This window comes from Erithacus rubecula (genome assembly GCF_903797595.1).
Source record: "Erithacus rubecula genome assembly, chromosome: 3".
Taxonomy (NCBI): Eukaryota; Metazoa; Chordata; class Aves; order Passeriformes; family Muscicapidae; genus Erithacus; species Erithacus rubecula.
This window is the reverse complement of record NC_136689.1, coordinates 37,308,964-37,331,460: the sequence shown is the minus strand read 5'-3', so window position 1 is coordinate 37,331,460 and position 22,497 is coordinate 37,308,964. Positions and strand designations below refer to the sequence as shown.

Here is a 22,497-nt window from a genome sequence, read left to right as displayed (position 1 = left end):
CTTTAATCAAAATAAGATGCCTTCATAGATTTGGAAAATTCTTTTAGCCTGTAAGGAATTTACAGGTAATTATTTTTCAGCAGATGCTGTAATTTTCATTATGCAGTCAATTAAAATCTTCATTTTCTTCCAGTTTGAAAATGAAGTATTAGAGGATATGCTGATTAAATAAGTAGCTTGGTCACAGATTTTTTGTTTTTTGATTTTTGTTTGTGGTGGTGGGAGTTCATAAGTTACATAGTTAAATAAATAAAGAAGGAGTGAACTCTTCTGAGAGGGAATATTTCCCCTTATATATGACATAATTCAGCTGCATTCTGAAAATTGATTCTGCATCATCTGCTATATGGGCAAAAGACAGAAGAAGGTCTTTCAAGACACTACCAACTATAAAAGTAAAATTTTGCAGAGTTGTTAGCTGGATTTTGTGCACCTCTTTCAAGTCAAATGGCTTCCAAATGGAAGAGTGTTCAAAAGAAATTTTTAAAAATCTGTTAGCATCAGTAAAAGTTGATATGTCTGCATAAACTGTGTTCTTGGTTTGCAGAGGGGCATTCTTGGAATAAGGAAAAGGGAAGCTTAAAAAGAAAAGACATTTAAGCTATGCAAAATATAAACTGTTAGAAGCCACAAGTGAGTAGAAATGTGAAAAATTAATGGAAAAAACAGTAATGTTGTGAAAAAGGAATGAGGTGTCATAACAAATGGTGTTGTAAATAGCAGACTATCTTTGCAATTCTTACTTTGTATTGGTGCATGGAGAGTATGTGAATCTATTTGCAGCTACAAAGGTGGATGATTATATAATACATCTCTGAGACAGCAAGATGCTGCTGTTTTTCACCCAATCAGTGAGAAGGACTGAAAACCCTTCTGGAACAGGGCTGATGAAACTAAGGAACTTTATAATGTGTTGAGAACCACATGGGTAGTGCAGGGATTTAGTAAATGCCAGAAGAAATTCTAGTTCTGAGCAGTCTTTGTACACTGATCTCATCAGCATCCATGATCCAGGAAGAGCACAAGTCCTCATTCTGTCTCTTCACCAAGATTCAGCCATACAAGCACTGGGCAAACGCTGCAAAAACGAATTAAACTTGCTGTGTCTGTAGGGGATCACCTAACACAAGGGAGCCTTATGTGGAGCCTCTGAATGCTACAGTAGTACAAATACCTAAGTAATGTGCCTAAGTAATATAGCATGACAGCAGTGGTGGAAATTTACTTATTTTGTTTACCAGTCACAGCTGGAAGTATTTTAGGGTATACATTGCTCACTGCTGGATTTCTGCCTTGGCAGCTCCTGCAGAAGTACCAGGTCATTTTTATGTGATTTGACATATGGGCAGTAGAAAACCACCTGCCACCAGCCATCTTTTTCTTTCTAAGTCAACTGCAGTGTTTAGTAACTACTGATCCTGTTTGAGCTAGAATATATCAGTTAGGTTGAAAATGAAGCTGTGCAGGTTGCAGTGCTGTTCATCCCAAATTTCCAGGTCATACAAATGAGTGCTATGGGAGCTGGAAAAGCTTGTTAAAGAAGATGTTCAGTGCCTACCCCTTTCATTTGAATGGACTTTTCTCCTTTAGTCTCTTTTGTCAAAAGCTATCTCTAATACACCACCACAGATGCTGTGCAATTGTCTCAGGAATCCCTGTCTTGGTTTGCCAAGCAGGCAAACTGTTATCTCAGGTAAGAGAATTTTGAGGTGTGATGTGGTTAGTATCTAAAAATATCAGTGTAGGGAGATGGGATAGGGCTCCAACAGACAAAAACATGGCAAGATAAGGAAGAGGAGTTCACGTTGGAATTACGATACCGTGGGTGTAATTAACCATTGGAAATGCTTAGAAAGGAATGTGGTAGATCACTTGGAGTAATTAAATCAAGATTAGATCTGCTTCTGAAATATCTTCTAGTAGAGTTACAAGTTCTTGTGCTTTGTAAAGAAGTTGCTGCATGAGGTATTACAGGCTGTGCCAGGCAGGAAGTCAGACCAGATTACCATAAGAGTTCCTCCAGGCCTTTTAAATCCACATCTCCACCAACAAAGGCTCTTATGTGGTACAGGCTGCCACAGAATTTCCAAAACCTGAGGTGGAGCAGGTCACTCTTGTTTCAGTGGTGAAAGGTTAAAAAGTCTTTGAGCAGATCCTTGCAGAGAGGTGGTGGTGGGTGCTCAGTGCTGCTGAGCTCGTGCACTCTGTGCTTCAGTCCCGTGCACCAATACTGAGCCCCTTCCTGCCCTTGTCTGAGCAGCCTTGCAGGTTGCATTTTTATTGAGTTCAATGAGAAATAATAATTATTCTGTGATACTTGTTGAATCCCTTCTGTGATACAAGTGAAGTCCTGAATGAGTTCAGAATATTCTTCAGTTACTCAGTGAACATAATTCCATTGTCTTTAACACAGGATCTTCTATAGCCACTCCTAATACCCCTATGAGTAGAAAGGGCAGGGGACATTTTCAGGAGATTATGTAAAATTCCTAGGATAAAATAATCTGCTTTCCACAAAACTGAAAAAGTAGTAACTTGTATGTTTGCTCTGGGACTTGCATGGAACACTGAGAGTACAGGATACTCATCCTTTAGTTCTCTTCAGCTACAGGAAAGTGTATTCTTATCTTACTGGGTAAGAGACAGCAGATCTTTTTAATAGAAAAGACATTAAAATAGATCAAAAAGTAATTTTATACTAGAAGAAACACAAAACACTGTGGTGAGCAAGAATAGCCCTGGCTCCTTCTTGTTACTTTGATAAGCTCATTAATTTCAACATTCAGAATTAATCAGGAATTACTGTGCAAAATCTTGCAAATGGAAAAATCCACCAACTTGAGCTCAGAATTATGTCACCCTACTGTACTTAGGTTGCACAGCTTTTGTTACAGGAATGTTCAGTGTAATTCCACAGCAGCATGACAGGAAGAACAGCTAAGAGTTGTCCTGGCCGCATGTGGGGATAAAAACTTATTCAAGAAAGTTTTCATGTAATTCTCCCTCTGTAGAAAGATCTCTGAAAAATCTTCTTTAAAAAATTATCCAGGGTAAATTCAAGACTGAGCCCAGGAATATGAAAAGATTTGGTTTTTCTTTCCAGAATATCTGATATCCATCTTGACAGCAGGTGGTTTGCACTTGGTACCTAATCATCCCTACTGCTCTCCCTCACTGAACCAATGTGTACTTATGGTTTACACATGGGAACCTAGACCTGAATTGGAAAAAAAATTTGACTAAAGCAATAGTAGAACTAAAGTAGAGGAGAGAGATGCCATTGTTATTTGGTTTGATAAACCAAAGCAAGGAGGTTGAGGTAATTAAGTTTGTGTCCCTCCATGTAGAGACTCCACCTGCTTTCATGGACATCCAAGAAAGAGGACAAGACACTGGAAAAAGATAAAAGGATAATTACTTTTGCTAGTAGGTTAGGGATTCATGGCTGTGGTGAAAGGAGAGAAGACTTTGGTTAGTCAGGAATCAAAGATGTTTGCTTGGTTGCTATGCAATAATAGTTGTGATTTTGTAGCATGAGATTTCTTCTGCACCACGTCTCTTGAAAATATATTACATGCCTATGGTTTTCACAAATTCCTGATAGCCATAATACTGACTGTGGAGAGTATTTAAAAGCAAACTTCAGGATGTCTCTTTTTCACATGTTTTTGCAACCAGTGAGTCACTCTTAATGGATACTTCAGTTCTGAAAATGAATGGAGGAGACAGTGCCATTATTTGAGACATCATATTGCTGCTATTTCCTTCCATGTGAAAGCTCTCGGCTAAGTCATTTAATATAAAGGAAAACAATCTTTTCTACAACAGAAGAAGTGCCTCTACTGGACAGTGGCACACAAGCCTGCAAAATTGACTTTGGTTATCACTGAGGGTTTCCTTGGCATTTCTTTCTATTTAGGCAATTAATGCTGTAAAAGCATTCCACATGACAGAAAAGAGCAGTTGTGTTGAGGTCTGGGGAGCTCCTTTGGCGCATCTCCAGTGCAATGCTAGTCCAAAATTCATTGCTTGTGTCTAAGAACTGCACTTGCTTTAAAAGCTCCGTTTTACTGCATTTGAAAGCTATTCAGTCTTGTTTCCTGCACTTTGTTTACTTAGTAACCCCTCTACAGGAGTCCATGATTTTGCCTGGGTAACTTGCTGGGTAAGAGAGAAATACACTGTTTTCAAAATTTTTTAAATCCACATGCTAGGTTGGGACATGGTGTAAAGAAGTACCTGGTACTTACACTGTGCTCACAATGTCTGCTCAGATGAGAGTGCTGTGCTCACTGTTACAGAACTCTGCAAAAAGTGCCGATTCAGGGAAATTCTGCTGCCGTGAGAGAACGGGAGCGTCAGGAATGTTCTCTCCCGCTTAATGGAAATGTGGCTTTTGGTGACCAGTGCATTTAAAAAATAGCAGATTGCGTGCATGTGCTCATTGACAAGTCCAACTTGAACATCACAGTGATGTTCAGGCCAGCAGATCCTGAGACTGGATGAGGCTCTGGTAGCAGCAGGCTGGTACAGCATATGTCCGGCTGCTACCAAAAGGGATTTGCAGCTGTACCATTTTTGGATTTGAGTAACCTTTAGAAGACTGCATCCGAAAAATTTCCAGGATGGCCAAACAGATTAATTCCCATCAGCAGGAGAGACAGCAATGAAGCATCTGCTTCATTGGACTGTGTGGATAGTCTTACTGGAGGGAATGGGCTCCAGACACCTGACTGTGGAGAAGAGAGGCAGGTAGGACACACGTACTGCACCAGGAATTCTCTTCATCTTTGACATTACAGAAATGGCCTTGCCTTATGGATGTGGTGGTAGGCTGCTTGTCTAGTTGTTTGACCTTGGCCCTTTTGCACATAGCCCCTCTATTTCAGACCTGAGGGATCCTACGTTTACAGAATAGATGGGTTGACTACCAAACATTTTAGATGGCTGCACCCTGCTGCTAGCCCTAGTCAAAGCTTCCCCAACCCTCCAATATATTACTGTAAAAATATGGATAAGAAAATAAAGGTTAGAAAAGTGTCATGTTGGCTGAATAATATTGGTCCTAATCTCTCTAAGCAGTGTGTATTTCTGCCTTTTTGCTCACTTTAAGGGTCAAAAGCCAGTTTAGAAGCTGCTAGAGATCTAGACCGTGCTAGCTAGATTTACTTGTAGGTCATTCTCATCCAGCACCATCCTCAGAGCAAACTTTGCTTCTATTCTTTCAGTTTCCCCATCTGTGGCTTTAAACCAGTTCTCTTTCTTTAATCACATCCTATGTAGAATTGTCTCACAGCTCTTCCTCACTCCAAGTTTAAGGTCTCAGTTTTTGTGCAGGAGACCCTGTGAATGATTTTATTTTGAGGTAAACAGACAGTAAAAACATACACCAAGGCACAAAATCTTCTCTCATCAGTTATTTGACAAGTGCATTTAATTATTTAGTATAGCTTGTAGCAGTAATGAAGTCCTTGTAACATGAGATTTAACACTGTCCTATTAATTTTTCCCTAAGAGGTGGGAAAAGACTGCTATATTTTTGTGTGCAAACTGAGAGCATGAAGCTAATGAGATTTGACTGAGAATACGTAAAAGGGGCTGGAACCATTCAGTGCTTCTTAAGAGTTTTGCTAATAGGTAGTAAATCCAAGCACATCCCACAGTTAGATAAGATTCTGCCTGTTGTTGGCAAACCAGAAGGTGCTGTCTGATGCTCTGCCAAGGCAAAACAGAGTTTTCATGGACCAGCTGTATTTTTTTTGAATGTTTAGCTTAGTAAAAAGAAAAGCTGTAAGTCGCACTCTTGCTCAAGAGGTATCATTCAGAACAATTTTTTATAGCATGATAGATTTCATGGTGCTACAAAATAAATATTTAATCAGTGGTAATGTTTTTGGTTCCCTTAAGCAGGGAGATAAGTTCTAACTTTTTACTCAAGTAAGTCCAAATGGAATCTAGCAGGAAGTTCAAAGTAAAATGCATGTATATCATAGAGATTTTTTGAATGGATTTTAGGTCCAGCCAGACAGGCTTGATAGCTGATTTTATTCCTGACAGAGAACACTTTATCTCAGAGTTTAAAAGTTCCTATCCCCAAAAAAGGAAAAGAACCAAAAAAAATCTGTGTTTGATTGGTTTGAGCTGTATGATGTGCTAGATCAGTTATAATTACATTGAAAAAAAGAAAAAAAAAGAAGAAAGGCAGCCTGAAATGCTTTGTTTACAGTCACAAAGCTGCCTCAACCATGCCAGCCCAACTCCATGACTGAAGGGAGCAGTCTAGTGACTCCACAGAGTTGCACTCACAGGTTAGTTTCTTATTCCTTGATCTTGTGTCATCTACTGGGCTCTTTATTCAGGGGCTTCACTTTAAAGTACAAAAGAATATTGTGTGCAGGGAATGTTTCTTACCTTGACAGCTTCCTGCAAAAGCTCTAGCTCCCATGATCTTCATCAGACAGGAGGATGGGAGGCAAGCACTTGAATTTTGTGCTCCTCCTGTGTCTGCAGAGCGAGCAAGGACTAAATGGAGCGGACTTTATTTTTTTCTTCCAATGTGAACCACTGAGTGAGGCTCCTTCTGCTGTTTTCCCTTTCTGCTCGAGAGTCAGTAAGAGCTCTTCCCTGGTACCATGATGGGCAGACCTCTATTTGTAATGGATCTGTCTTGAGACACTCATGATGCTTGCATTTAACAAAATCTTTCAGAACACATCTGCTCATTCAGGCTCTCTCTCTTTTGATCTGTTAGAAACTCAGTCTTATCTTTCTAGCCATCAGCATCTTTCATTGTCCTTTCACAAATTAATTTAAAAACCAGTCAGCCCTTCTTTGATTTAATAATCCCAGAAAAGAACAAACAGAGCTAAAGGTAAAATAATACAATTTCTGGAAGGAAATTGCATGTTCTGAACTGAAACTTGAATGCATGTGCACCTCACAGAAAGGCAGCTGGTTTCTCTAATGTTCACCCAGAAATTAGGGGAAGTATTCCCTGCCATGTCTGTCACCAAGGAAAAGTAGTACTGAATTTTTGCTGACTCTGAGGATGTCAGGTTAAAATTTGTCACAGTCCTTTAGTTGTAGTAGATATATAGTACAGAGAGACAATAGTATTGAGCAATTATGACAAGTTTTGACATTTCTGATTTCCTTTATATTCAGATGCTGACCATAGACACTATTAGTCTCTCCCCCTGACTGGGGCTGATTCAGAGAGCTTTAAGTTTTCTGATAACGAGTGGGTTTGTAAAATGCTAAGACATACAGGATAGTAAAATTTTCAGTGTAGAGCTGCTTTAAAATACAGTGGCAGTACTGACCCATCATGATTTCCAGGTAAGTAGCCACAGTGCAGCTGTTCACCAGCTCTGATTTTCTTGAGATATAGGATGTTGTGCTTTTTCTGTCATGAGATTCCATTTCTGAAAACAAATTGATTGGAAAATACCTAGATTTATAGGAGGAGCTCCTGCTTTTCTGGCAGAAAAATCTAAGTAAAAGTGACAGGGAGTGCTCACTTCTTTTTGCAAGTTCTGTCTTCAGTGGGAAAATGGCAGCTGACCCTGGTGTGTTCCAACTCTGTGTGGGAGGATTTGATGCACTTTGTTCCCAAAAGTTGGTTGTCATTGCAGCTTTCACATATGGAAAGAGACAGAGGTTAAACAGAGACTGCTGTAAAAAGGTGCTAGCATTATGTTTACATTTTATTATTCCTTGCTTCCTTGAAATAAAATAATTAGAGGGACATAAAATAATAACAGAAGAGAAAAAAGTAATTTCTGGTTCTTATAGGATCATAAAATCATAGAATGGGTTGGAAGGGATCTTTGAGGTTATCTGGTTCCAATCCCTCTGTCTGAAATATGGACACTTTTCACTTGATCACCCCATCCAACCTGGCCTTCAACATTTCCAGAGTTTGGACACCCACAGGTTCTCTGGGCAACCTGTTCCAGTGCCCCACCACCCTCACAGAAAAAAATCCTAACCAGGTTCCTAAATCCTGGTTCTGATAATATTGCAGTCATTGTGTCTAAACCTTTTAGATCCTGTTAACTTCTTCTGCCTTCCTTAAATTGTCAGTACAGTTGCTCCAACTAATTCTTAAATGGAGTGGAAATTACACAAATAGGAGTTATTTGAAGCTGCGGAATGATTTTACACTCATTATTATGTAATGAGCTAGAACTGCACAGCTGACCAAAAAACAGTCCTTAATTCAGAATTCCAGCCTTTTTTCACTTCAGTGGCTTTGTAAACTTCCCTCTAGTCTTTATGCACCATTTTATGTGGTTTAACTGAAATTCTGAGAAAATAAAGGAAAATGAACCATGGACATGGAGAAATGTGGAAAGACACATGAAGTGAGAGATTTCTCATTGGAATGGGGCATAGAGAAAGCAGTTCTGTAAGAATGGTTTTATCAAAATGTTTGGGATGGTAAAGTGACATAGAGAAAAAATTTGATTAATTGAGAAAGAATGCATGACAGGAAAGATGTGATTTATTGGACTGGAAAAGTCTTCCGTGACGGCAGCAAGTGCCATAGTCCTCCAAAGAAAGTGCTTGTCTTATTTGGGACTGAAAACTTGGTTGAATAAAGACTAGAAAATACCAGTGTAGAACCTGTGCTTCTGTGGGTGAGCACTCTTCACACAGAAAACCTTTTCTACATCCATATTCTGACTTGCTTGAGAGAGCTCCATGAATCTGGTTCAGGCTTGGGATAAAACCATAAGGTATGTTTTCTCTGCCTGCTCCCTTTTTCCCCTAAATGTTATTATTCTGCAGCTTGGCTCTGTCCACACAGTCTGGAGCAGACTGTGTTGTAACTTGCTTTAGCCGCCGCTGAATTTAACAGCTTTTGGCTTTGTGTGTAATGCCTTAGGAGAACTCTTGCTCATCTGTTCCCTGAGCCAAAGGAAAACTCCTCCAGTAGCTTTCCCAGTGTTTTCTCTGGCTGGAACACATAGTTACAGATTGCTAGGTGAAGATACACTATCTTTAATCTTATTTTTGTGTTTTCAGTTTGTCCAGCTGACATAGTCTAAGATACCCACTTTGACTAAAGCAGTTAAAGAGGACTTTCACAATGGATTTTCTTTTCTTTTCCCTGTACTCCATGTAATTAAATCTTCCACTGGTGGGAAAATGCTTTTCCTTGATGTAAATGTGTGGCAAGTAGTTGAATATGGAGCCAGTCAGTCACATTTCCCTGCTAAGAATAGTATTTCCAACATTTTTCATAACAGAATGACTTACCTTTGTTTCCTAGCCCTATGCAGTTGGCTTTCTGATCCTGTTGTCATTTAATCTCTTGCAAGAAATGCATCCATTGGGAAATTATTAAATAGGATCTCAATAAACATTTGGATTATATTTAGCACGTACAAATCACTAGGAGATATTTGCATATTTATTTGTTGAATCTCAGCTTCCACTTCAGGTTAGATGAGACATAAACAATTATACAGCCCCTCTGGCAAAGAATTAGCCTTTAAAGCAAGTCAAAGCAACACTGGGAATTTGGAGGAAGATTTCTTAAGTTTTAGAAGGAACTGTGAAAGGCTTTGTTTTAGCTCTATACATTTTATGTCAAGTATGGAATTAATGTTGTAGACTTTTACTCTGATACATCTTGTTTGTTTAATATATCTTTCTAAAAATATTTATGGCAGCTCTGGTCAGAGACTGCACCTTTGTCTGCATCATTAATATAAAAATTACCCTAATTTAAAGCCAGCTGAAATATTTCGGGGTGGTAGTTTGTTTGTTTGCTTGTTTATTTGGTTTTGGGGTGGGGTTTTGTTTGTTTGTTTGTTTATTTTCCCAGGGTACATGGATCACTCTCTGCATTGTATTTTGTAAAGGAGACCACAGATAACTTATCTGCCAGAAAGGTTTTAATAGGTTTTATGCAAGATCCAGGATCAGGAGGCCAGATACCACAGCATGCTTTTGTGCCCTAGCAGAGGAAATACCTCTTTGGATGTGCTCTTGGCCTGCTTCATTTTTGGAGAATCTCTGTGTAAATAATAAGTGAAAATTAATGTAATTAATTGTAATTAGCATAGTGTTTATAGTGGATACATGTTAAAATCTTTTACAACAGTGCAGCAGACTTAATAGTTTCCAGGAACTGTAGATTTACAGCAGCAATTAGATCATTTAGGCCAACCCTGAATACCTTTTGAACTCCGCATTTACTGTCCATTTGCATCTTTGAAAATCCTCCCACTTATTGACAATTAAATTTGATGCCTCTTTACCTTGTTTACATGAAAGCAATTGGCATACTCTTTCTGTTTGTGTCTCAGTATTTGTTTAGTAGCATTGTTGGATTTTAAGTTCTTGAGATAAACCAAAGCATTAAGGGCACAAGGTTTACCTGCTGTTCATTGCTTGTCCTTTCTTGCATGCCTGGATTTGCAGGAAAGACTTGCACTGAAAGTGAGACTGATAAGCTTCCAGTTCTCAAAACAAAGTGCTATTTTTATTATATAGTAAAAAACTTGAGATGACACTTGGCTTGGTACTCTGTTCCTACACATCCACATGTTCTTTGAAGCTCTGTTCTTAATATTTGTCCTATAAAATCTATGTTGTTTAAAGGGTATTTTAAACAATAACAATAAAGGGTATTTTAGAATGTTTGATTCCTTAATGTTATTTCATACTGTGATTGGAATAATCAAGGGTTGAAGTCTGTACTTTGATTAGCAGAAAGATACCCTTGTCAAATCCTTGAACTGTATTTTCTCTTTAGTCACATGCTTCTGCAATAATTTCCAGTTTTGCAGAATATTATATTCAAAATACTATATTCTGTATTAGGTTCATGTAAACTTATTTTTCCTATTTCACAAGCATGAGGAGTCAGTTGTTAGTACCTAGCCTCATCTCAGAAAATTAAGATTTCTCAAACCGGATTTGTGATCTCTGACATTAAATTCTTCCCACTACTTCTTTAATTTTCTTCCACTTAGGTAGGCATCCATTTTTCTTCAAGTTCTAGGAAAACTTCATGTCCAAGAATCCCTGCCTTACATTGTAATTACTCTTTCTCCTTGTTTTATTTTTTTTTTTTTTTTTTTTTTCTTTTTTTTTTTTCTTTTTTTTATTTCTGGTGTTCACAAGACTCATTGGCAGTTTTCAGTGGATTTGACTTGCAGCTGAAGAAGATGGGGGAGTTTTTCTGCCTTTGATCACAACTAGAATTTCCACCTAAGAGAGCTTAGTTCAGGCAGATTACTGCCTTTCAGTCAGTGGCCAGAGGAAGCCAGCATTTAATGAAAAATTAGAGTCTGGATGCATTTTGTCGGGGCTGTTTATTTTTCCTTGAAGGCAGAGATGGAGGAAGGATGTTCAATGATGCAGCACTGAATGAAGAATAGCAGAGGAGACACCAGGACTGAATGCAGGAAAAGAAGGAGATACACTTTCTTCAGTGTTACCTGATAGGATCTATTTTTATGTAGAAATGTCACCTGACAGAAGTCAGGAGGGAGAATACCCAAGTAGTTTAGATGCAGCTGGAGGCAGAGAGCTAAAGCCACAAGGGAGTAGAAGAGGCAGTTGAGGTGATCTGAATGCACAGCTGTATATAAAAATAGTAGTTGGAAGGGAGAGGTCTTTGAGGAAGCTGACCACGTTCTGCATGTGGCTGTAATCACAGCATAGAATCTGGCACTAATTTGTAGTGGAGAAATCAGGTGAAAGACTGATGTGTTATGATGGAGAACTCAGGAGGAAAAAGTGAGAAATAGATGACTGAAAGAAGAGTGGCACCAGAAAAAAAGAAGGATAAGGTGGAGATAAGTAGAGATTAGGCCCTGAGAAGGAAAAGGGATGTGATTAAAGAACTGAGGACAGCAAATATAAGGTAATTAGGCAGCACCAGGGGAAAATGGAAATAAAATCCTAAACCACATGAAAATCTTGGTTTCCTAGTGGCACGAGAAAGATGCAAGTGTGTGAGTCTGAAGACTCATTTTCTTTAGGTGGAAAGGCACATCTGTCAGCAGAGTTTATCTGGGGAAAGAGCAGTGCTTTGTTTTCCAAATCCAAAGAAATACCATGCAAAGACAAAACTGCGAACAGTCCTGGAGAAGAAACTTGAGACAAAGATCTCAGAATCCCTTTTGGAACAAAACAAAGATTAATATATCCAGCCAGAGAAAACTCTCCTAAAATCTGTGGCTGGTGTGGTTTTAGTAGAATTATCTTGGTCTCTGAGAAGGAAGGTGGGTGAATGACAAGCTAATGAAGATGTACCATGAAGAACCCAGGGTCATACAGGCATGAAGAGGTGTCCATGCAATAGATATGTCTGTACTAGCAAATTAAATGGAGTCTAGAAGCAGTCCCTGGCTCTGGAAATGAAATGTATCTACTATTGACTGTTCCTGGCCTAGTTTTGGTGTGTACTTACGGGAACTCACCTGAAGTATTCCCAGGTAAGGTTTGAAAGTTGTCTTGGGATTGTTCCCAGTAGGCAGTTTGAAAGCAACCACCCTGTTTTGGAGGGTGATAGACTTTATTAGCATGGCACCTTTCTGTGCCAGTTGGCCTCAACATTCTTGGACATGTTTATTTTGCTTGTAGAAATAGAGCTGTAAATGGCTCAGTAGATGCAATCCCTTAGAAACTTAGGACATCGACAGCCTTTGATGCAAGCTGTGACAGGCAGGGAATATGATTTCTGCTTTAAAATGTTGCTGAAGTGAGATGTTGATGTGCTCTCAGATTTTGTTTTCATGGAGCATGATTACATTGTAGAAGAGTTGGTTATACAGAGTAAGTTTGTATGAAACATGAATTTACTTATTTCCATTTAAATGTTATATGAGCATAAGCAAACACAGGTCATAAATAACACTTGGTCTCACAGAAGGACAGGCTGTGAAATTAAGGAAACAAGGTCGTGAGGCTGGTAGGTAATTCAGTTGGCTGGACTAAAAAGCCCAAACATTTAAAAGTAGAGAAAATATTTTTCAAAGTTCCTGAAATTTGTGTAAAAACAAGGCAAATCTCCAGACCTAAACAGATAAGATAAATATGGGTCTAGAATGGAATAGGTGTAATGTGAAGGTGATGGAGGCATGGAAACTTTACAGTCAATGTAGAAAAATGTGGAAAATGAAATTTCATGTGTTGTTCTGGATTTTGAATTCAGGAATGATTCAAACTAAAACAGAAAGAGCAAGAAAAGCATCACTGAGAGCCTTTATCTTAGCAGAACAGGCTAGCAAAGTGAAACCCAGAGCATGATAAAATAGTTCCTTAATAAATACAAGAGGGAAAGGGCTGGTACAGAGGATAGCTGGTTAATAAGGCTAAACAGTATTGACACATGAACAAAGTTAGTAACAGATGTCAGTTTTAGCAGAAAGCAGTCAGTGGACTCTCAAACTAAAATTAGATCATCCATGTTACTACAAGCAGCATGCATCTCACCTGGCATTTTATAAATGGGTTCATGAACATGACCTGTTCTTAACCAGGCACAACATCAGTTTTGTGAGGAGCTTCAGAGATCAGCAGGAGGATTTGCATTTTCCTTTTGAATGCTTTGGCTTCTGAAGAGCAAAATGCAATGTTTTTGGAAAGGACTGTGCAGGGTATTTGGCAGTTCTCCTCCAGCATATCATCAGTCTTTCAGCAGTCATCCTACACTCGTGGATCCTTTCCTCTTCAGTTACAGAATTACAGAATCATAGAATGGTTTGGGTTGGGTCTTTCACTAGACAGGGTTGCTGAAAACCTCATCCAACCTGCCCTAGAACAGTTCCAGGGATGGGACTTCTACAGCTTCTCAGGATAACCTGTTCCAGTGTTGCAGCACCCTCACAGTAAAGAATTTCTTCCTAATCTAAATCTATCTTTTTTCAGTTTAAAGCCATCACTTATGCTTACACTGTGTGTCATTGTAAAAAGTCCCTCTCCAGATCTCCTGTAGGCCACCTCTAAGTGCTGGAAGATGTTCTAAGGTGTCCCCAGAGCCTTCTCCAGTTCTGCCCTTTAGATTTTCTCTGTTGAGGCTTGATGTTCTCCATGGTCCTGCCATCACAGGTTGTGTTCTGCTTTCCTGGGTCAGCTGTATGGAACATCAAGTCCACACAGCAAGTTCACCTGAAGGAGCTTGTCTCCAGGGAGCCTTAAGACTGTCAAGCTGTTGAACTATTTTTTTCTCAGTTTGCCTTGTTGCTGGAGCAGGATTTCATGGAGAGCATTCAAAATGCATGTCAGTGTAATATTGATGTTTTGTTTATGTATGTCTGAATGTGAATTGATAACCCCAAACTGTGACATAAAGTAATTTTAATGTCTTTCTTATTATTTTTTGTTGGCCTTTACGTATTTCTGTAAATATTGTGTAGTTGAATGAATACCAGACTGATGAATGTGGAAGCCCTCTGTGTCTCTAAATGAAAACTTTCAAATAGAAATAACTTTAAAACTATAAATAGAAAAATCTCTCTACTATATTTATCACTGACTACTTTTTTTTCCTTCTTTCATTGCATCTCCCATTTTATTTTTAGTGATGCTTACTTAAAATAGTTTCCCTGCTTTCCTGTTGCCCATTATATGGCCACTGTGGAATCCAAGTGATTTCTAAGCCAGATGGTAAGGGAAGTGTTCCTTACTTGAGCAGTGTGAGCCTGAAGTCTTGTCAGAACTTCTTCACTGATGGCATCAGCTTTGTCTTTTTAGCTGCTTTCATGTACATATTCCTTAGCTGGTTTCAAAATGTGATTCCAGCATTGTTCAGGACCTCCTGTTCTTACATCGATGTTATTGGTAGCTCTGTTTTTGCTAACTTACTAAAGTCCATACTCTTCACAAAAGTTGCTATGTTGGCAGCCATAAAAGTTTCTTTTTTAATTTAATTTAATTATTTTCATTATATTGATATGTTGGTGATCACCTTGGCTGCACACAAGGTAATAGAAATAGCTTTAAGTTTTGATGGCTCTTAGGCCTTAGCTTTGACTTCACTATTGAAACTGCAGCTTCCTGTGCACTTTTAATTTGTGCTATTACATCCTTCCCTCACTTTGTGTGTGTGTTAATAGATACATAATTTAAAGTAGGGTTGAATATAGTGTAAGCCACATTACTGTTTGTTAGGGTTTGCAGGCCACAGTTGTCTTCCAACACTACTTGTTTGAAGAGGCTGTAAGGGCATCACATGGTTCTTTTTTCCTGAACTGTCTCAAGAGAGTGAATTAAGTGTCTCTAAGGACTGGCTGATTATCTGTGCACTGCTAAAATGAAATGCAGTTATTTGAGTCAAATAAGAACACGGTTGGTTCCTTCTATCTCTGCCTGTTTTGGTGTCAGCCTGAAACTGCTGTGGGAAGGAACAGGAGGGCAGCAAGATAGCTGGACAAGTGGACAAGTTTTGTGACCACATCACCATTAGCAAAAGGCTTCCTGGCACTTCTGAGGCAGCAGTGTACCAAGAGAAATGCCTTCTGCAGTGTCATTTGCCAGCAGTGAGGAGAGATGTCTGTATGGGAGATGTGTCTGTATGGGCAGGGTGCATCTCAGACGTGTCAAGGTGCTGGGTACCATTTCTTGTGGTGTTACTGGAGTCCCAAGAGCAGCAGGTCTGGGATGAGATGGAGTGAGAGGTGATGTTCTTTTCTCTGCCCAACTCTGTGCTGCTGTAGTCATTGCCATGACACTACTTGTACTTTGGGCTTCTTGCAGCTCTGGAGCAAAGACAGGAGCTGTGTTCTGTCCTCTTTGAGAGGCAGAGGAGGCATTGCTGCTTGGCAGATAGGAAATCCCCAAAATGGCCAGCTACTACTCATGGATTAAAACTGCTTTCCTGTCCTTATCAGGCAGGAATACTTTTTCCTGCTGATAGGCCATCATAAAGATTCCTTAACTTTGCATCCACACAGATTGCTGTTGCATCCAGCCAATGACAGATAAATCAGTCTGTGTTCATGGGGCTCTGAGACTCTGGGGAATCATGGACTCATTTAACCATCAATCTTTATGCCTTGAGGCATGCCAGCATCTGATCTGCATGCTTCTTGTTAGTTTTAAATGTGATTGAGTTAGTTTTATTTTTATGCAGTGCCTTGGGATGCCTACTGAGAAGGGCTCTTAAAATAGGTGTAACTTAATGTGCTGTTCAGACTTCTCATTAATCTGCTTGTCTTTACTCTTACCCAGAGGTAAAATACAAAATACAGAGGGAGGAGTTTGGAATAAAATGATAGAAAAGGGGACCCTGAAATAAAGACATTTAGTACTGAAGACTAAGACTAGCAGTGGAGGAAACAGAACAGGATGTTCAAAAAGTCCAGGCCCTTTGGCATGAGTTAAGGAGCTTGGAAAATAAGCAGGGCTACAGTGAATTTGTGAAACAATGTTTGTCTTCCTAAACTGAATACTGGAAAGGATCCATTTCACACTTTGCCTTTGCCAGCGCCCTGATATCTATTGTAGCACTCATCTTCTGGCCTCTTTATTTTCAGAGAAAAGTTTGACTTTGTGTTTAGAAGTTATTTGTGCTCCCTGCTTTTTTATGGCACTAACAAGATCATGTTGTGGCTACAGGGCTAAACTTGGGAGTCTTAATCTTTGGTCCTGCTGTGCCGCCCTGTTTCTGATGCTTGTATTTTAACTGCAGAAATGGGCTTAAAAGACTCCACTTCCACTTTGTTTCACCACTGCTTTGTCTGCATGGGTAAATTAATCAGGGCCAGGACTTGTATCTTATGATTGTCCATATTGTTTAATTTCTAGCACATTCCATGGCATGATTTTGGTCCGTGCCAACTAGCACACTCCCAGATGACAGCTGTGGCAGGATGGCGTGGGAGAGAGACTGTTCTCAACAGGCATTATTGACGAGGTAACCACGTTTTGCAGGGGAAGATGGTGTAAAGATGTGGATTGGAACTGGCTTTACCTTTCTCCCCAAGCCTCTGGATTCTGGTGTATTTTATACACTAGGATGAGTCTCTCCTGATCTTAGCATTTGTGAAGATACTGAAATACAAACTTCTGCTTCCTCATTGCATCGCTAGGTGCTGTTACCACAAAAACATCAAGCCACCTCCTCCTTCTCCCTCTGGGCCATCTGCTCAGGCTTACAGCAACACTTCCATAGTGATAAGATCTTTTATCTTTGAATGAGAGTCAGATTAGGGGCACATCTCAAGTTTTACATCAAGCTAGTTCATGACAAAACCAATCCCTCTAAACCCGAGTGAGCTTTCCAGAGAGTGGTCTTCCATCATGCAGGATATTTGCACACAGAGGTTCAGTAGTAGCTCACAAAGCCAGTGTTGTCACAGGCCCACAACAGCAAGTTAGATAAGTAATTGCTGTTCTGGTATGTATGTATTTGCTTATCACACAGGGTCATGATGATTGCCCATACAGATTGTACATTTGCTTGCACACATGGATTTTTTTTACATTTCACACCTATAATTCATTATTCAGGCTTTATTTGTTGCACTTTACATGAAATAGGGAATGTTTACTTTCCCCTGTAGGATTTCTAGTTTGTGAAGCCCTCTGCAGTTCTCTGTTGTGTAAGGGATCATGGAATTCCAGAGCACTGCTGATGCTTTGGCTGAACATGTTTTTCCAAAAATTGTTTGTATAAGGTGCACCTCTATATGAAATATTCTTTATAAACCTTGATTGCTCTCTTTCTGACTTCATTTTTTAGTGTCTGAGTTTTCAGTTGTAAATGGAGATGTTATTAAAACTATAATCTTCCTCACCGTTGCAAATTTTTTTTTTTTACTTATGTAGTACATAGTGTGACATTTGCAGCATGTACATCAACAGTAGCTACAGGCTGCACAGACTTGGGTTTTTGTCTTGAAATAGATAGGATTAGCTGTACAGTGAGTCTGTATCTATCATCAAGATTTAAGCTCTTGAGCCTGTTCTTGGTGCCACTGGAGCAGCAAAGGAAGAAACCACTGCTGAGTCATTGGACTAACCAGGGTAGGTTTCTTCATCGTGACAATCTGTGTACAGCATGGTTATCAAGGGGATTAGAAACGCTGAGCAAAAGGGATTTTGTTGTGTTAGTGCTAGATGAAATGGTATTTTTACAAACTGGTGTGGTGGGCAGATTTGAGGCTGGGGAGAGCCATGAGAGCCATGATGGAAAGATTCACACAGAAGTTGTTAGGAAAAAGAAAGGCTGCGAGAGGTGCAGGGTCTCCTGTGTAAACTCTGTTTGCAGTTGTTGCCAGTCTGTGCACTCCTCTCAGTATTCATTAGCTGAAGAGACTGAAAAGCCAGTTTGGAAGAGATTGTGCTGACTACAAGTTTCTGTAGCCTTTGGTGGTGCCAGCTGCAGAAATAGGCAAATCCGGCTGCAGTGTAAGGGCGTGATGGGGCAGCTCCAGCCCAACTGCTACCCTGGAGGCGTTTGGAGGCTTTGGCTGGGAGCCCTGAAATGCATCTCCCAGGGGAGCACTGCACTGCAAACAGACCTTGCCCTTCCCTGCCGGTGGATGCCTTTGGCAGTAGGCTGGCATCAGAGCACCTCAACATATTTGTGATAAACTGCAGTGGTTTTCTTGCCCCTCTTGGAGATGGATGTGAGATCTGCATCGTGTGTAATTCGTCTCACATATGACCCTTTCAAAAGGTCTCGTTATAGCAGCTGTTCATTAGCGGTGGCATTGTGCCTGGCTGAAGGCCAGGTGAAAACATGTTTCTCAATTTCTCACTCTCACATGGCCTAAACCAAACATTAACAGCTCCCCTTTGATTTAAGTGGCTCTTGATTGGATCAAGCCCACTCTGTTGGAGGAAACAAAAGACTGGAGGAGTAGTTCCTATTTTTTGTTGGAGTTTAGCTTTCTTCAAGAGGAGAACTGAGAGGTCCTCTGCACCCCAACCTGAAGGAATACCTTGAAATAGGATATTTTTTTGCATGTTTAAAGAGATTAGCATTAGAAGTAACTTAGAGGTAATGAAATAAACTTTTATGCATGCTTTAGAGGACTTTCTCTTTGCCCACAGAATTATGGTGCTTGGTAACTTGGTCAATTCTGTGTAGGAAAGATCTTTCTGGGAAGGGGTTAATGTACAGGGGGGAAAAGCCCAATGAACAAACCAAGCTTTCTACTGAAAATTAAGAGTTTAAAAAAACATAAAACTGCTTTATCTGTTACAATTTTATAGGTTTCTTTCAGAGTAATTATTTTTCTTGTTCATCCTATTTACTTACTTTTCATAGGAAAGGGAGAATGTGGGGATCACTCAGTAAACAAGAAGTCTCAATAAGAGCCAATGTTTGCTTCAGGCAGCAATTGGACCACAGCAAATGTAGGCAGGCTGGTGTGAGATCCCATGAACTGTAATGACACCTAGATTGTTGCTGAACTAAGTATGCAGGTCAGTGGGTAGGTCTCTGCTTCCCATACTGGAGCTCTTACTGCTGAATGATTCACTGCTTTTAGGACCTGCATTAGTAAGATTGAATTCTGTGCTGCTTTGCCTACCTAGCTCCTTCCTGCAGGGAATGCAGGGGAAAAATACTTGTGAAATCCAGAGCACATACAAAACAAAGAGAGATCCATATTTATCTTTTTGAGGCTTTTCTACACTTTCTTGTGGGACAAATTGCTGTGTTGCTTCATTTTCATTGGTGTTGTTCAGACATCAGTTACTCAGTTCCTACCCCTGCACAACTGCCAGAAATCACAGATGTGGAAATCTTGGACACTGTGATTTTTCACAGCATTCATGACAAAACGACAGTTGGCTTCAGAGATCAGAGGCATCTTTGAATATGAGAAAAGCTCTTTTAAGTGTGTCCTTCCTTTGTAAAGGCATTTTCAGGCCACAGTCAAGTGTAAGCACCCTCAGCTGGAGCCCTCTGCTGCAGTGTGGTCTTGCTCCTGTTTAGAGTCAGCTGGGTTGTTTGCACACTGCAACTCATTACACAGGCTTTTCATCAGCTGCTGAACTTCATCTGTTTTCTGGAGTTTGCTCCCTTAAAAACATGGTAGCCATCAGTAGAAAAACAACTGAAACAAGAAGTGCTGAGCTTGTTTTCTATTTTAAGTATTATGTGGTTCTACAGCAAATAAAAGGTATGGATTATTTAGTTTGATTCAAACAAATAATTTGCATCAGCTGGTAAGGAAGGGGAGCAGCCATGAGCTGAAAATAAAATTTACAGCACAATTCCGTGTATGTTGTCAGGGAATCATTCCCATGCAACCCAGTAATGGCACAGAGATTTCAGGGATTATGTTCAGATTAAATGTCATCAAGAGCTGAGCCTTGGCAGTATGCCAGGAAGGTCATATGAGGAAAGTCCCAAACTTTTACACTCGGATAAAATTGTGTTCTGCTTAATAACCATAACACACTGCAAATTTTAGAACAAATAATTACTTAGGTTAGGAAATCTCATAATAATTTTATTTTTAGAAAATGTATTATTTAGTGTAAGTTCAGGATTTTTCATTGGTTTTTGGGATTTATGACTATGTCAGCAATTTTTTGAGGGGGTACAGATTTTTTGTTAGTAGCATGACATTAAGAAACTTTAGACCAAAGTTTTTACAAGTTTTGAAATTTGAAATTTTTCAAGTTTAGCATGAATGGAACAATGGCCTGCTAATACTTCCACAAGTATTATTTCCCAGAAATACCTCTGTTATTTTTAAGAAGTGCAAAATGCTGTAATTCCATGACATTTATGGAAGATTATTATTGGGAGGGAATGAGAAAATAGTTACAAATGCATAGCTGAGAATTGCTTTTTCTTTTATTTATCTGTGGTTGGTCTGTACCATTCCAAAATACCTGTGGAATTATGAAGGAATATGCTGACAGTCTAATACTGCATTGAGAATGTCTCATTTTGGTTTAATCTGATCTGTTTACAATAGATTGGTTTCAACTCCAGAAGGGAATTCTTTCCCTAGGGGATATCTATACATGGAATTGTAGACCCTTAGCTATACCACTTTGAAATAAACACTCTTTTAATCTACTTGCCCTCTGTGGGAAAAAAAAAATAAAAAAAGGGCTGAAACTATTTTAAAAGTGATTTCTTAAATCTCTTAAGTGCTCTCAAATGTGATCCTACTATGCATATGCCTAAGGGAATATGATGATTTTTTCATTTGCTGCCTGGCAGTGACCCCAGCATGGTGTGGGCACACCCCTTCCTGCCTCCCTTGGTGGGCATTGGGTGCTAGGGAGAGAATTGTCACAAGCCTTTCTTCTGGCTGTGACCAACCTCGTGAATCAGTCTTTGATTGACCAGGGAGCTTCAGTAAAAAGGGAGCAAAACTTGGAGTCATTAGCCAAAGCAGTGATGAGACTGTGGATTCAGGGCTCCACCTTTATTTTCTAGTTATATATGCATCCCATATTTGTAAACCTTATTTTAGGTATCCTGTATACACTTAAGTATGTGTTTATTCCCAAGTATGTATGTGTGTGCAAACATATGTGTGTGTGTGTATGCTGAAGCTGTTTTTTCCCTTTCTCCTCCTCTCCTCTTTCCTCACCTTGCCTGCTACAGTGAGGCACCAGACACAGAAGAAAACTGTTTTAGCTGACCAGCATTGCAATGGGAGAGTCTACAATCTCATCTTCAGTTCATTAAAGTAGAGGGTGGGTGACAACCATCAGAGTTGTCAGATTCTTCACTATTCACAGTGATAACAGTGGGATCTAAAGTCACTGAAAGGCACCATGAGACTGGCTGGGTGCAGCAGCAGGAGCCCAGGCTGGTGCCCAGGCTCCTGAGGCAGAGGTGCTGCCAAGCTGTGCAGAACAGCAGATCCAATTGGTTTGTTATTTATGAAGGGAACGGTATGCAACCCTCAACATGCCAACAGTTCTTTAAAGTGCAGATGTAAGAAATCTCAGTTAGAAGTAAGTCTTTTAAATACTGTGAATAAACAAGATAAATCCATTAATTATTTCAATAAACGTAAAGACCTCATGTTATATCATTAATTTGTCCTAAATTATCGATAGGATTTTTTCCATTACTTTTCTAGACCTTTATTTAAACTACAGTCAGTAAAATCTTACCACCCTACAGCCCCAGACACACAGTAATAAATCAACCCTTATTTCCTTATTTGCTTGAAGCTAATGTGACAACAAATAGTCTGTTCACATACATTATTTCTTTGTACTACATCGTATGCAAATATTTCAATTATTATCCTTTTATCTCCATAATATTTTAACAACATGATACAACATGTTTCTCTGATAAATTGAGTTACATAAAAGCAGCTTCACATCTACATAATGCTTTAACAAAACATTCCCTCTATTTCAAGTTAAAATGTGTGTTCAGCTTGGGAATATCCTCATAAAGAAACTTAATTTGCCTTATTAAGAAACACTTGTGTGTTCTTATAAGTTTCAATTTTTATTTTTTTTTTAATAATAATTTTATCACATTTTGGACTCCTGCCTGCCCAGGCTGCCTGGGGCTGGCAAGGTTTGGTAAGT

General features: G+C 39.4%; 1 protein-coding gene across 7 annotated transcripts in view; it reads left to right on the top strand.

The window, feature by feature from the left end:
- THRB (thyroid hormone receptor beta) overlaps window positions 1–22,497 on the top strand; it is a 152,763-nt gene that overhangs the window by 29,452 nt on the left and 100,814 nt on the right. Inside the window, exon 1 of one of the 7 annotated variants that reach the window (XM_079299666.1) lies at window positions 16,766–16,879. The exons of the other annotated variants lie outside the window; for them this stretch is intronic. The gene's annotated coding sequence lies outside the window, so the exon portion shown is untranslated. Of the gene's footprint in view, window positions 1–16,765; window positions 16,880–22,497 lie in introns of those variants that run through there. 7 annotated transcript variants of the gene reach the window in all.